This window comes from Bos grunniens, chromosome 4 (genome assembly GCF_055505025.1).
Source record: "Bos grunniens cultivar Pamir isolate PY7600 chromosome 4, Bosgru_T2T1.0, whole genome shotgun sequence".
Classification (NCBI taxonomy): Eukaryota; Metazoa; Chordata; class Mammalia; order Artiodactyla; family Bovidae; genus Bos; species Bos grunniens.
The window spans coordinates 72,659,569-72,674,107 of NC_141168.1; the positions used below are offsets into that span (position 1 = coordinate 72,659,569).

General features: G+C 40.1%; 1 protein-coding gene across 3 annotated transcripts in view; it reads left to right on the forward strand.

Moving 5' to 3' along the window:
• The window catches only part of NAMPT (nicotinamide phosphoribosyltransferase), a 376,625-nt gene that overhangs the window by 83,407 nt on the left and 278,679 nt on the right, over positions 1 to 14,539 (forward strand). The window contains exon 3 of one of the 3 annotated variants that reach the window (XM_086396905.1): positions 9,450 to 9,522. The exons of the other annotated variants lie outside the window; for them this stretch is intronic. The gene's annotated coding sequence lies outside the window, so the exon portion shown is untranslated. The remainder of the gene's footprint in view (positions 1 to 9,449; positions 9,523 to 14,539) is intronic. 3 annotated transcript variants of the gene reach the window in all.

Here is a 14,539-nt window from a genome sequence, read left to right on the forward strand (position 1 = left end):
GTTCCACTGGATAGGAGCTGAGCCAGCTGCCCAGATGTTTGGGGGAAGCTAGCAAATGCCATTGGATACACAGGCAAAAAAATAAATAAATAAAAGGAGCTTGGCTGATGATTGCTCTTGATTACTAAGGAAAAAGTATACTTGATACACACTGGGGGCAAAGACTATTGTTTTGACTTTCCTGTGGTGCCCTTTAGGGCAGTATCAGTTCAGTTCAGTTCAGTCGCACAGTTGTGTCCAACTCTTTGCAACCCCATGAATCGCAGCACGCCAGGCTTCCCTGTCCATCACCAACTCCCGGAGTTCACTCAAACTCACGTGCATTGAGTTGGTGATGCCATCCAGCCATCTCATCCTCTGTTGTCCCCTTCTCCTCCTGCCCCCAATCCCTCGCAGCATCAGGGTCTTTTCCAATGAGTCAACTCTTCGCATGAGGTGGCCAAAGTATTGGAGTTTCAGCTTTAGCATCAGTCCTTCCAATGAACACCCAGGACTGGTCTCCTTTAGGATGGACTGGTTGGATCTCCCTGCAGTCCAAGGGACTCTCAAGAGTCTTCTCAAGCACCACAGTTCTAGCTCTGTGTGAAAGTTATTGAAAGTGTGCAGCAGGCTCACACAGGCAGGACTATCCAGGGTTCATTGGTTTAGGAAGCATAGCAGGTAGCCTACTGAGGCAAGAACCCCAACTTCCTGAGGTGTTGACAAAGAGAACATAGAATGAATAGTGGAGGTTGGGAGTCTAATTATCAGCCACAGCCTTGTGAACCCATGTAGAATTGAGGATTATGCTGTTTACCTGTATTTCCTTTCTTACTGTGTCTTTTAAATACATATGCATTTAAAAATTTCTATTTTTTTCCTCCTGTTCTTTTCATATAGAGTGTATTAATTTATGATTTAGTTCATTGGATTCAGAACCCAGATATACTTGACAGAATTAGAGGGAAAAGGTGTAAGACCTGTAGATCCTGACTTTAAACTGGATGTAGTAATTGACAAGACTTAGTATTCTCTGCTTTTGAGGAGAGGATGAGCATGCTTTTCTTTGTAGAATAGGGAATTGCGTTATGTTGATGTCATTATTTGGGTGTTAATGGTGGCAGCATAGTTATAATTTGCAGGAGTGAGTGTGGAAGAAAGAATGAACCATAGTGGACATGTATCGTGTTTTTGTCAACCCAGCTTAAAGACCATCATGCCTATTTTAGGTAATTTCCCACAGTCTGAATCTAGCTATCCAAGGAAGGAGTTTCTGATTCCTTTACCTGTTATTTGCAGGTGCCCTAGAATCTGATATTACGTTAGCCCAAATGAGACCAAGAATTCATTTGAGAACAAAGTGATGTGAAGAAGTAGTCACCATCTAGAATCCATGCTTTGGAAGCAGTGGTTACAACTGGATTCTGCTTTGGGGAGACAGCAACAGCTCGAGCCTAAGGCATCTAGTGTGCAGTGTCATCTGTGCAGAGTGCCTTTGTGTTGTGTGTGTGGCCACGGGGAAGACGGCATCTTAGGGAGCTGTCCTCTGGTGTGTTCTGTGTGTTGTTTCCAGTTGGGTAACCTCCAAGTCTGATTTTTCAGCTCTTGCGGAGATTCTACAGGCTACCTACTGTCAACTAGGAAATTTGTTTTTAAAAACTGAGTAGAGTGGATTATGCTTTTTGCAACAAATAATAAGACAAGCAGATTAAATAGATGGTGTTGATGTGTTTCATTCACAAAGCTCTGAGCAGACCTTAGTAAAGAAGCTATATTTTGGATAAAACGTGAGGTATTGCTAACTTGGTAAATTGCTAAATGCCCTGTATACCTTTCAGGCCACCTATCCCTTTCTATGCTCCTCTGTTAAATAATCCTTTCATTCAATAAATATTTACTGAGCTCCAACCACGTGCCCATCACTGTAATAGGTGCTATACCTACAAAAAGTGTTACTTGCTCAGTCGTGTCTGACTCTTTGCAACCCCATGGGCTATAGCTTGCCAGGCTTCTCTGTCCATGGAATTCTCCCAGCAAGAATACTGGAGTGGGTTGCCATTCCCTTCTCCAGGGGATCTTGCCACCCCAGGGATTGAAGCCGGGTCTCTCTATTGTGGGCATATTCTTTAGCATCTGACTACAGCAGTGCCCAGTACAGGGTCTCTGTCTTCATATAGTTTACAGTCAAATGGAGGAGGAAGGCAATTAATAAGTAAGACATGAAATAATGAAGCTAACATAAAATGTGGTAAGTGCTTTAAAGAAAATTGAGTGATGTAATAGAATTTCAGCTGGAAGGGACATCTACTATGGAAGGATGGTCAGAGAAAGCAGCTAGTTGACATTTAAAATTAAACTTGCTTTTTACATTAATAAATAAATCTCTTGTTACCATTCACACCAAGTGAGTTATTACCATGAGAATGCTAATTCATAATCAAATCCTGGCCCAATTTGCTTTAAAAATGAAGTATCATTGATAGAGTGTGTAAGCCCCCCAGAGGCAGTCTTGGGTGGCAATAAGCATAACCATTTAGAACTAAGTAGAGAGCCCTGTTTCAAAATGACAGTTTTTGCAGCTATTGCTTTCAAGTAAATTGACATAAATGCTTGATCCAGTTGAAATGACTATGGCTTTTGTTATAAGTCCCCAGATATATGCAGATCACCAAATATATAGGATAAAACTCTCTTCCAGGAGTATGACTGCCTGGGACACTGACTACTATATACTAAGCACTGTGCTGAAAGTTGGGAAAATAAAGACAAGTCCTGACTTTATGTAATAACCACTGTCAGAGTTTTTAAGGTCTAAGTACTCCCGCCAGAGTAAATGTCAAGCTTCCAACATGACCTTACAGTGCGCTATTATGTAGCATATCCATCATATATACAGAAAAAATGTAAGTACCCTCTGGAGCAGAGATAATGGTGAAATCTTGTAAAACAATCAGAGAGGGATGAGTTTTTGTTATTTATGATTGTTACTTTAACAAAATCTAATTGTGAGATATATACATACACATATATATGTATATAATTTGATTTTTGATTAATGATTATGTTTAACAAGTGATTCACAAAATTCCTAAATATTTTATAGCCAGCTCTTGTGCCACTACTTCTCATCTCAGCACCTCTGCTCAGTAATTCTCACACAACATCTGGAGAGATCTTTGAAAAGTGTAGATCAGAAAACTTGCTCCCTCCCACCATGCTTAAACTAATCAGAAAACTTGCCCCTTTCCACCATGCTTACACTAATATTCAAACTCCTATCATAACCTTCAAGGCCCTTCAGGTCTAGCTCTTCCCATCTCTCAAATCACAGCCTCCTACATTCCTCTTCTTGTTCAGTCCTCTCTAGCCACATTGACCTTCCCGCCATGTCCTCAAACCCACTGAGGATGTTTCTTTCTCAGGAACTTGACACCTGGTATTCCCCATGCCTGGAAGCCTTTTCCTTCAGAGATCCTCACTTCCTTCAGGCAAGTCTCTTCCCTGGCAACTCTGTCAGAGTCCACCTTCTCCTCCCTTGGCTCACTCTATCCCATCTCCTGCTTTGTTTTCCTCACTGGGCAGTCACTGTCTGGAATTTCTTACCTCTTTGTTTGCTTGCTTGGTATTGTCCTGTTACCTGAAAACTGGGTTTGCCTCTTGTTAACTGTCTAGCCAAAAAACACCACCAAGCCAATGACTGGCAGAAAGGAGGATTTACTACTTGTGACAAGAGAGGAGAACATTAGGGATCTTTCCCAAAACAGCGTCTCCTTCAGCAGCAAAATTGGGGGAAGTTTTAAGCTGAGGGTTCATGCTTACAGAGCCCAAGCTTTAGTTGATTGAAGTCACCAGGTTCAGAAAAGGTCAACATCATCATCCCTTAGGCTCCAGCTGATCTGGTGGTTGAGGCTTCAGGCTAATCTTTACCAATGAAACAGAATTGAGAGTCTTTACAACTGCTAAGTTATTTTTGCTATTGTTACTTCTCCTGCCTGGTAAGTCATTTGTCTCTGCCTTCTTTGGTTCCCTTAAGATCATTTATTATTGAGACCTGTTCAAGGACAAGCATTGTGGCCAGGAGTAGATCTCAAAATGGCTTGGACCAAAAAATGGCTTTTTTCCTATGTCAAGAAAGTCACGCCTGGTTTTCTCTCTCTGAAGATTCCTACCCTCTCTGCTCACAGCCCCACTGGAATATAAGTCATGTGAAGGCAGGACTTTTTCTACTTTGGTGGTTGTTCCCCCAGGGGGCCCAGAATAGCACTTGGTCCCCAGATAGCAGCACACCTCCAAATTCATGACTCCAGTGTGTCCCATTCTCAAGGTATTCTCTACGGAAGGTGTCCCTCTGTGGAGTGCATTCATTCTAGAGTAAATCAGTGTTAAATGCACCTTCCATGAATGTGTGTTCTCTGCCAGGCTATGCACTTCACTTGTATTTTGAGCTCTAACATTTCAAAAAGTCTATCAGAGCCTTCATGCCTCCCTAGGTTGGAAAGGATGAGAAATCTTCAAGATCAGAAATCATAGATTGAGAATAATTGTCTGTCTTAAAAGAGTCTTCTTACTCATAGGCATATTTTCCTGACAATTGCCTTATAAAACTTTGAACCCTGGCAGTTCTGACTCTTCCTGACTCCTAAAATTTGATTTGACACTGTCTGAAGCTCTCCCCCGTTCTAGCTATGGACTTTTTGACTTTTGGATTAGAGTACTTTGCTTGCTCTTTTTTCTCATCCCTATCATATACCACACCCCGATACCTCCAACTCCAGCTCACAGATTTTTCTTTTGTGTGCCTTTGGTGGCTACTTTTGGTGTCTGGTTTTAGCTTGATGTTTTTTGGGCTTTGTTTCTCACTCTCTTCATAGTGGTCACTGGTTGACTTCAGCGTTCCTTCTAGAAACAGCACCCCACTTTGCTCCAACCACCTCCTGCTCCTACTTTCTAGATCTCTGGGTAGGGATTTCCTTATACTTCTGCCCTCTCCTGGGGCAGCAGTGATGTCATTTGAGTGAACTTGACCATAGATTTTGATCAGTTGTACCATTGATATAAATATTGATTCAAGGCTTCCATGAAGGCATCATGCTATCTGTAATGGGCAGCATTTATGCAATTTCTGGCTTTGGGCAGCTTGATGGAGAATGCGGAGGACACACAGGAGAGCACAGAAGTCAATGCTCTCCAAGGGCTACAGAAGATGATTCACTGGAATGCTGGAAGGAAATGTTAGAACGTCTTCTTAAAATTCTATTTCAGGTTTTTAATTTCTATATTTGTGCGTGATTCAAGCATCTTTACTGACAAGGACAAATTTAGAGATCACAGTTCTAGTTAACAATCCTACTTGCATTTCAGGACTATTAGTGACTGTCACATATTTGTTATGTAAAATAAATCCATTCACTCTATTCTCCTTAACTGAATCATTTTTATTGCGGCTGCCTGAGCAGTCATCACATTCTTCTTTCCTCTCCAGTTGTGGAATTCTAACTAGACACAGGTCAATAAAAGTAGAACCCAGCCTGTGTGTATGCTCAGACTTTTTGCTATCCCTGGACTATAGCCTACCAGGCTCCTCTGTCCATGGGATTCTCCAAGCAAGAATACTAGAGTGGGTTGCCATTTCCCAACCCAGGGATCAAACCCAAATCTTTTGTGTCTCCTACATTGGCAGGCAGATTCTTTACCACTGTGCCACCTGGGAAGCCCATACCCAGGCCTGTGTAGTGAGGGTTACTCTATATCACATTGCAGAGATTCTCTTTCCAGAGATATATTCTTTATGAAATGATTACCCTATTTGAAAAGTGAGCTTCTGCAAATGTTAAAATCTTTCTAAAATCTTTCTAATCATTCCAAGTGAAATGATATGCCATATTATGGAATCAGCTAAAATGAACTTCCTTTGAATCATACTTAAAATAATTTTGTTACTATGTTAAAAACTTATTGAAAATCACTTAACATGTATTGCTGCTGCTGCTGCTGCTAAGGTGCTTCAGTCGTGTCAGACTCTGTGAGACCCCATAGACGGCAGCCCACCAGGCTCTGCCATCCCTGGGATTCTCCAGGCAAGAACACTGGAGTGGCTTGCCATTATTGGGCTCTTGCTATTTTTCTTTTGTGCTGAATTGTTATTGGTCAACTTGATATCATTTCTATCTCTTGGTGAGTTGGGGGCAGTGGAAAGGGGTTGAGTTAGATTTTGCCAAGGACAAGCTAGGAGGAGAAATAATAGGAAAAACCCTATTTCATTGATAATAGCTGTGGATAGAAGGGAGTCAGTTGGCAGGCTTCAGGTTGTGGCAGATTCTGTATGCTGTAGTTGGCTTCCTGCTATTCCTGAGATTCTTGCAATTCCTAACATTTCTGCCCTCCTGGATTTCCTGAACACCAGCTGAACTTTTTTGCTTGATCTTGACTCTTCCTGTTGTTGTTATTCATTCACTCAGTCAGTCATGTCCAACTCTTTGTAACCCCTGGACTGTAGCTTGCCAGGCTCCTCTGTCCATGGGATTTTCTGTCCATGGGATTTTCCAGGCAAGAATACTGGAGTAGGTTGCCATTTTCCTACTCTAGGGAATCTTCCCAACCCAGGGATCAAACCTGCATCTTCTACATTGCCAGGCAGATTCTTTACTGCTGAGCCATCTTTCTACCCTTCCAAATATTGTGTAGGCTTCTGATTCCCTAGATGAAATCCCTTCCTACCCAAAATGTCTCTAGTAGTTTCTGCTTTCTTAACTGAACTCTGATCCATGGACTATTTGGTTCTAAAAATGCTTCCAAGAGGATAAGGGGAGATCTTCGTAAGTGAAGCTTCCCTGGTGGCTCAGACAGCAAAGAGTCTGCCTGCAATGTGGGAGACTCAGTTTCAATCCCTCAGTGAGGAAGATTCCCTGGAGGAGGAAATGGCAACCCACTCCAGTATTCTTGCCTGGAAAATCCCATGGACAGAGGAGTCTGGCAGGCTACAGTCCATGGGTCGCAAAGAGTCAGACACAACTAAGCGACTAACGCTAGTAAGTGGAGAGCCTCACCATGTTTCATGGATGAAACCACTGAACACTTGAAGACATCAATTAACTCCCTAATTAGTCTATACTTTCTTTTGAAATTCTAGTCAAAATTCCAGTTGAGGTTTTGTTTTGTTTTTGTAACAAAAGTGTGTGTGTGTGTGTGTGTAGATAGATTGATATACAGATGTGTTTCTCAGATCTCTATTGTATTACTTCAGTCTACTTGTAAGTACCACTTTTTTTTTTTTACTATGACTTTGTAAAAGATTTTAAAATCTGGTAACATCAATTCTCATTCTTAAGTTTTTCTTTATAGCATTGCTTCTGCCAATTGTGGACCTTTATTCTTTCTTGTATATTTTAGGTGATTTATTAGGTCCCCTTCCTTCTCCTCCATTCCCTCCCAAACACTCTCATTATATAAATTTGGCAAAGGACAGTAGAGGCTTTCCAAAATAGGGGGGGCAGGATGGGGTTTCACATCACATAGAAACAATCTTCAGTGGATTAAAGACCTAAATATGACAGAGGAAAATGATAAAGCTGTATTGGAAGGAAGGATAGGAGGATATTTGTGACTTTCTATTAGGGAGGTTTTCTTTTAAAACACAAAAAAGCACAGAATTTTACTACATCAGATTTAAGTTTGAGGAAGGTCATCAAAGAGAGAGGTAGCAGGGAAGTGACAAGTGATAAGCTGGGAGATGGGATTTGTGTGAGCAGTATCTCAAACTGCCAAAGGATTTCTAGCCAAGGAATACCTAGAAGAGCAAGGAAAGCATCAGAAAAATGGACAAAGCTTATAAATAAGCTGATCTCAGACAGAGGAACTCAAATGCTCAACAAGAATACAAAGTATTGCTCCATGTCCATCAGCCATCAGAGAAAAGCAGATTAGAGCAGGAAATTACCACTTTGTACTCATGAAAGGGGCAGATATTAGAAATGGATAGAAGCATTGCTGAGTTTGGGGGGAATGTCACCCCTTAAGCATTTCTGGTGTTTACCTAATGCATGGTCATGTGCCCTACACAGTGAAACCAAATAAACCAAAACATTGAAGTTTAGAGCAGAGGAGGGTTTATTTCGGGCCTGAGCAAGAAGAATAGATGGCTCATGCTCAAAAACAAAATCCCCAAACTCCTTGAAGGATTTCAGCAAAGCACATTTTTTTCCTACTGCGGCTAATTTATGCTAAGCCTGGATTCCTCTTTTTAAGTTTTATTCAGTTTACTTTTTAATTGGAGGAAAATTGCTTTACAATGTTGTGTTGGTTTCTGCCATACAGCAGAACTCAAATCAGCCATAATTTTACATATATCTCCTCCCTCTCCTCCCCCCCATCACACCCCTTTAGGTCATGAAAGCATTTTTAAAAGCAAGGTTAAGGGAAGGGCATTGAAGGTATGTGATCAGCTTGTGCACAATTCTCTGATTGGTTAATAATGACCACTCCTTGGGCACTAGTAGGTCTGGGGCCTACATGTTCATGATCCTCAAGTAGTTAATTTCTAACATTTGGTAGTGATTTTTGCATCTGAAAAATTAAGGAAATATGCATGAAACGCTATTATCTGGGTATTTCAGAGAGGATGTGGGGGAAGGGTCTGTCCTGGGAAAGCCTCATAAAGCCCTGCGAGGTTACACAGGTAAGACGTTAGTCGTAAGGAGCATTCTGATTGAACCTCTCCCAGATCCCCAAGGAGACTGTGTGAGAATGTTCATTACAGTGTGTTTGTGCAACTCAAGGCTTCACTATAAAACTAGAGAATAAATTAATGGTGCCAGATATGTCCTATAGAATATTAAGCTGTAGGTAAAAGCAGTGAGATAAACGCATATACAGAACAAGAGTAAAATTTAAAAATCATTCTAACAAGTGGAAAATATGAGAAACAGAATAAGACTTAACATGACACCATGCTAGAATTAGGCTGACACTTTTTTAGATATGGACATTTTAAATACAGAATTTGAGTGATCTCTCATGGCCTGCTTTTCTCAAAGGATTGAGAGTATATTTTATTGCTGGGTCTTAAACTTGGAGTGTGCCACTAGCTCTTGGCCTGATGATAAAAGAGAATAGGACATTAGTAATAAACAACTGTGACCTGATGCTTCTCCCACCCCCAGACTGTAACATTTAGGCCTGAAAAAGTGATGTCCCCCGTTCTGTAAAGACACAGAATTGGAAACTATCATGTTGCTTTCACACTGGTGTAATTGGCTGAGTTCCTGAAAGTTACCAGAAATGATGTGAAGTTAAGGATAGTTGAAGGAGATTTTTCATGTTTGTTGAGTTGTTAATCCTCCAGTTCAGGGGCTGACAAACCATGGTCTACAGGCCAACTCTGGCCCACTGCCTGGGTTTATATGAGGGGGAACCGGGAGTTTATTTTTAACAGTTGTTAAATAACATCCTCAATTTTGCCTCTTGGTCCGCAGAGCCTAAATTATTGATCTGACCCTTTACAGAAAGTGTTTACCAAGCCTTGCTATAATTCACTGATTTCACTGGGTAAGTATTTAATGAGAACTATTGTATACCAACCATCATTCTAGGCAAGAATAAAGCAGCAAAAAAGGCAAAACTTCTCTTTTCATGTGCTTAAATACTAGTAGAGAGAGAGAGAATACAGGTGAAAAATACTGCTTGTCAGATGAGAAAGAAAGCGGAGGCAGGGGAACAAGGAAGGCTGGAATGAAATTTCGAAAAAGCATGGCTATTATTTAGAAAAAATTGCCGTATGTAATTCTGACTAAATGTTTTATATTACCTGTGGATACAACATAAGCAGTTTGTTTTCAGAGTTTCTGGTTGATATTTTCCCTTTTTAATCTCTGAGATGCCACTAAAATTTATGAGTGCACAGTCACCCTCTGGCCTGGCCTTTGCAGCATCCTTTTCTTATTACAAAACCTCTGTATCAGCTATTTCCTATTTTTTTTATTTACCTACAGATAAACATCAATGCTTGTCAATTTCTTTTTTTTTAATTTATTTGCTTTAATTGTAAGCTAATTACTTTACAATATTGCTCAATCATGAAACTGCTTTTTTTTAAATTATTTTTAATTGAAGGATAATTGATTTACAATATTGTATTGGTCTCTGCCATACATCTACATGAATCAGCCATAGGTATATATACATCCCTTCCCTCTTGAACTTCCCTCCTACCTTTCACCCCTTCCCACCCCGCTAGGTTGTTATGGAGCCCCGGTTTGAGTTCCCCAAGTCATACAGCAAATTCCCACTGGCTATTTTACATCTGACAGTGTATATGTTTCCATGCTACCGTCTCCATTCATCCATCCCTCTTCTTCCTCTCCCACCCCCATCTGTGACAGAAGTCTGTTCTCTATGTCTGCATATCCATTGCTGCCCTGCAGATGGGTTATCAGTACCATCTTCCTAGATTCTGTATACCTGCATTATGATAATAACAAAAGTTGCTCGGTCATGTCCAATTCTTTGCAACCCCATAGAATATACAGTTCATGGAATTCTCCAGGCCAGAATACTGGAGTGGGTAGCCGTTTCCTTCTCCAGGGGCTCTTCCCAACCCAGGAGTCGAACCCAGGTCTCCTGCATTGTAGACCAGTTCTTTACCAGTTGAGCCACCAGGAAAGCCCAACTGTTTTCCTTTTTCTGACTTACCTCACTCTGTCGAATAGGCTCTAGGTTTATCCACCTCTTTAGAACTGAGTCAAATGCATTTTTAATGGCTAAGTAATATTCCATTGTATATATGTACCACAGCTTCTTTATCCATTCATATGTCGATAGACATCTACATTGCTTCCATGTCCTAGCTATTGTAAATAGTGCTGCAGTGAACACTGGGGTTCATGTGTCTTTTTCAATTTTGGTTTCCTCATTGTATATGCCTAATAGTGGGATTGCACAGTCATATGGTAGTATTATTCCTAGTTTTTTAAGGAATCTCTACACTGTCTCCCATAGTGGCTGTATCAATTTACACTCCCACCAACAGTGCAAGAGGGTTCACTCTTCTCCACATCCTCTCCAGCATTTATTATTTGTGGATTTTTTGATGGTGGCCAGTTCTGAACAGTGTGAGAAGATATCTCATCGTAGTTTTGATTTGCATTTGTCTAATAATGAGCAATGTTGAGCATCTTTTCATGTGTTTGTTAGCCTTTGTATGTCTTCTTTGGAGAAATGTCTATTTGGGTCTTTTGCCCACTTTTTGATTGCATTGTTTGTTTTTCTGGTATTGTGCTGTACAAGCTGCTTGTGTATTTTGGAAATTAATCCTTTGTCAGTTGTTTCATTTGCTATTGTTTACCATTCTGAGGATTGTCTTTTCACCTTGTTTATAGTTTCTTTTGCTGTGTAAAAGCTTTTAAGTTTAATCAGGTCCCACTTGTTTAGTTTTGGTTTTATTTCCATTACTCTGGGAGGTGGGTCGTAGAGGATCTTGCTGTGATTTATGTTATAAGGTGTTCTGCCTAAGTTTTCCTCTAAGAGTTTTATAGTTTCTAGTCTTACATTTTGGTCTTTAATCCATTTTGAGTTTAACTTTTTGTATGGTGTTATGAAATGTTATAATTTCATTCTGTTACACATAGCTGTCCAATTCTCCCAGCACCACTTATTGAAGAGACTGTCTTTCCTCCATTGTATATTCTTGCCTCCTTTGTCAAAAATAAGTTACCCATAGGTGTATAGGTTTATCTCTGGGCTTTCTATCTTAGTAGAACTGCTTTTGATGAACTTTTCCTACTCTTATCAATTTCCCTTCAAATATCTTAAAGATTTTATTGCACGGACAAAATATAGTAGGGAAGCTGAATAGCACACACAAAAATATAACAAAAACAATAAATATTTTTGAAGATGCTTAATAAAATAGGCATTCAAATATATCCATTGAATAGACAAATTAGTGGAGCTTGAAAGCATGTTCAAGAGTCTGTGATCCACATAATTCTCCATATTTGGGGAAATCACAGTCATTTTTCAGTGACAAGGGATGGTTTGGGATCCAAATGCGGGGCAGGTCAGAGTGGGGACACCAGGCTTAGGTTTGGATGGCATGGTTGGCAAGGAACCAGGTATAAGGCATGAGAATGACAGTGCTTCTAGCCAAACTGTCAGATTGTACCTCTGAGCTCTTGGTAGCATAATTCCCATAAGAATCAGGAAAAGATACCTTTATCTCTAAAGCAAATCCCCATTGAAGGGCAGAGTACAAAGAACTTCAGGTGAATTGTCAGTCACCCTGGGCAAGAGAACACACATTCTGGCAATCAAGTCAACATTCTTATTAAATAAAAATAAATTTGTTAACACTTATAATTACTTTGGAAGGATTTTTCCTTCTTTTTCAAATGAAAAAACAAGGAATCAAAGTGTATACTTTCACCTGTGACCTTCAGCTAAATGTATCTTTCAGCTTTTCTCTGTGGCTTCCTCCACAAACTATTCCAGGACTCCATGGGAATTTATAAATTCTGATGTGGCTGATTAAAAGTAGTTTTACAAAAGCCTTGTTGATAAAAGTGTGAAGGCTATGGAGTAAATAGTTGTTCTGAATTGTCAAAATATGTCAGCATAATTGCTGTAATAATATGTTTTAAACTGTAAAGCTGGTGGGTCAACTCTCACCACATTAATGGATTCTTTCTTCTTCCCGTGGATTTTTTTTTTTTTTTTTTTACATTAAATTGTCATGGTGACAGAGCTCCAGCAATTCCAAATGTAGTCTTCATGGCTGGAAAAAATATAAACTACATGCTACAAAACAAACCAAAGAAACCTTTTAACTCCGCCTACCCAGAATTGACATTCAGATAGAATGGATCAGTCGACTTGTAGAGTTGGCTACAATGAATGCAGAACTATTAACACTTTTTTTTTTCCTATAAGATCAAGAGCAAGGAGATAGAGTTAAACAAAAAGGTCTTTGTGGTTTATAATTCTATAAAGGAAATAAGAACTAGCATGAAGATGAACTTAAATATAAATGATGATAAAGGTCTCCTTACTGACCTGCTCTCCAAACTCAAGAGTCATCTGGTAGGCATGCTTTTCCTAGTTCTTATGCATCCTTCTTTTCAACTGCTTGTAGAACTATTCCTGGCTACTTACAGTTGCTTTATCAGATAAAAACGATCAAAGTAGGTTGGAACTGAAAGGACTTGTAAGATCTGAAAACAGAACTTCATTTTACCCATGAGAAAGAAATTATGCTCATCAGGTCTGAGTGGTTATTCTTGCCCTCACAGGAAGCTAGTGGCATTCACATGAGTCATAGATATTACTTGTTACGAGTCATATTTTAAGTACTTTAAATACATTACGTAACTTAATCCTCCCAAAAATCTGATGAAACATTAAAATCTTGATCATTTCATAGATAAGAGTTTGTGTTACTTGTTTCAGGTAAAAGCCAGGGAGTAGCCAAGCAATGACTCACACACAGGCATCTGTGATAGAGAAACTCATGGGTTTTTTGAAGTGGATAAATTCATGTTGCATTTCTTGCATCAGCACTTAACTGCTATAAGATTTGGGGCAGTTTACTAAATCTCTCTAAGCCTCATTCCCCTCATTTGTAAAAGAGGGTATTGTGGAACTGTGGTAAAAATTAAATGAGATTATATGTGTCTTAGCATAGTATCTGGCACTTAGCATATATTTGGTAAACAGTGATGATGATTAGTATCATTTTTATATCTCAGTCCTTTGTAGTCAAAGATTTCCCACTAAACTGTAAATCAGATTTCTTCCAAACACTTTTATTTTTTAATAATTTTTATTGAGGTATAGCTGCTTTGCAGTATTGTGTTAGTTTCTTGTTGTTGTTCAGTTATTAATTTGTGTCCAACTCTGTGATCCTGTGGACTGCAGCACACCAGGCTTCCCTGTGCTTCGCTATCTCCTGGAGTTTGCTCAAACTCATGTCCATTGAGTTGGTAATTCTATCTTACCATCTCATTTTCTGCTGCCCTCTTCTCCTTTGCCTTTAGTCCTTCCCAGCATCAGGGCCTTTTCTAATGAGTCGACTCTTTGCACCAGGTGGCCAAAATATTGGAGCTGCAGCTTCAGCATCAGTCCTGCCAATGAATATTCCGGACTGATTTCCTTTAGGATTGACTGGTTTGATCTCCTTGCAGTCCAAGGGACTCTCAAGAGTCTTCTTTCTCCAGCACCACAGTTCAAAAACATCAATTCTTCAGTGTTCAGCCTTCTTTATGTTCGAACTCTCACATCAATACATGACTACTGGAAAAACTGCTGCTGCTGCTGCTTCTGCTAAGTCGCTTCAGTCGTGTCCGACTCTGTGCGACCCCAGAGATGGCAGCCCACCAGGCTCCCCCGTCCCTGGGATTCTCCAGGCAAGAACACTGAAGTGAGTTGCCATTTCCTTCTCCAATGCATGAAAGTGAAAAGTGAAAGTGAGGTCACTCAGTCGTGTCCGACTCTTCGCGACCCCATGGACTGCAGCCTACCAGGCTCCTCCGTCCATGGGATTTTCCAGGCAAGAGTATTGGAGTGGGTTGCC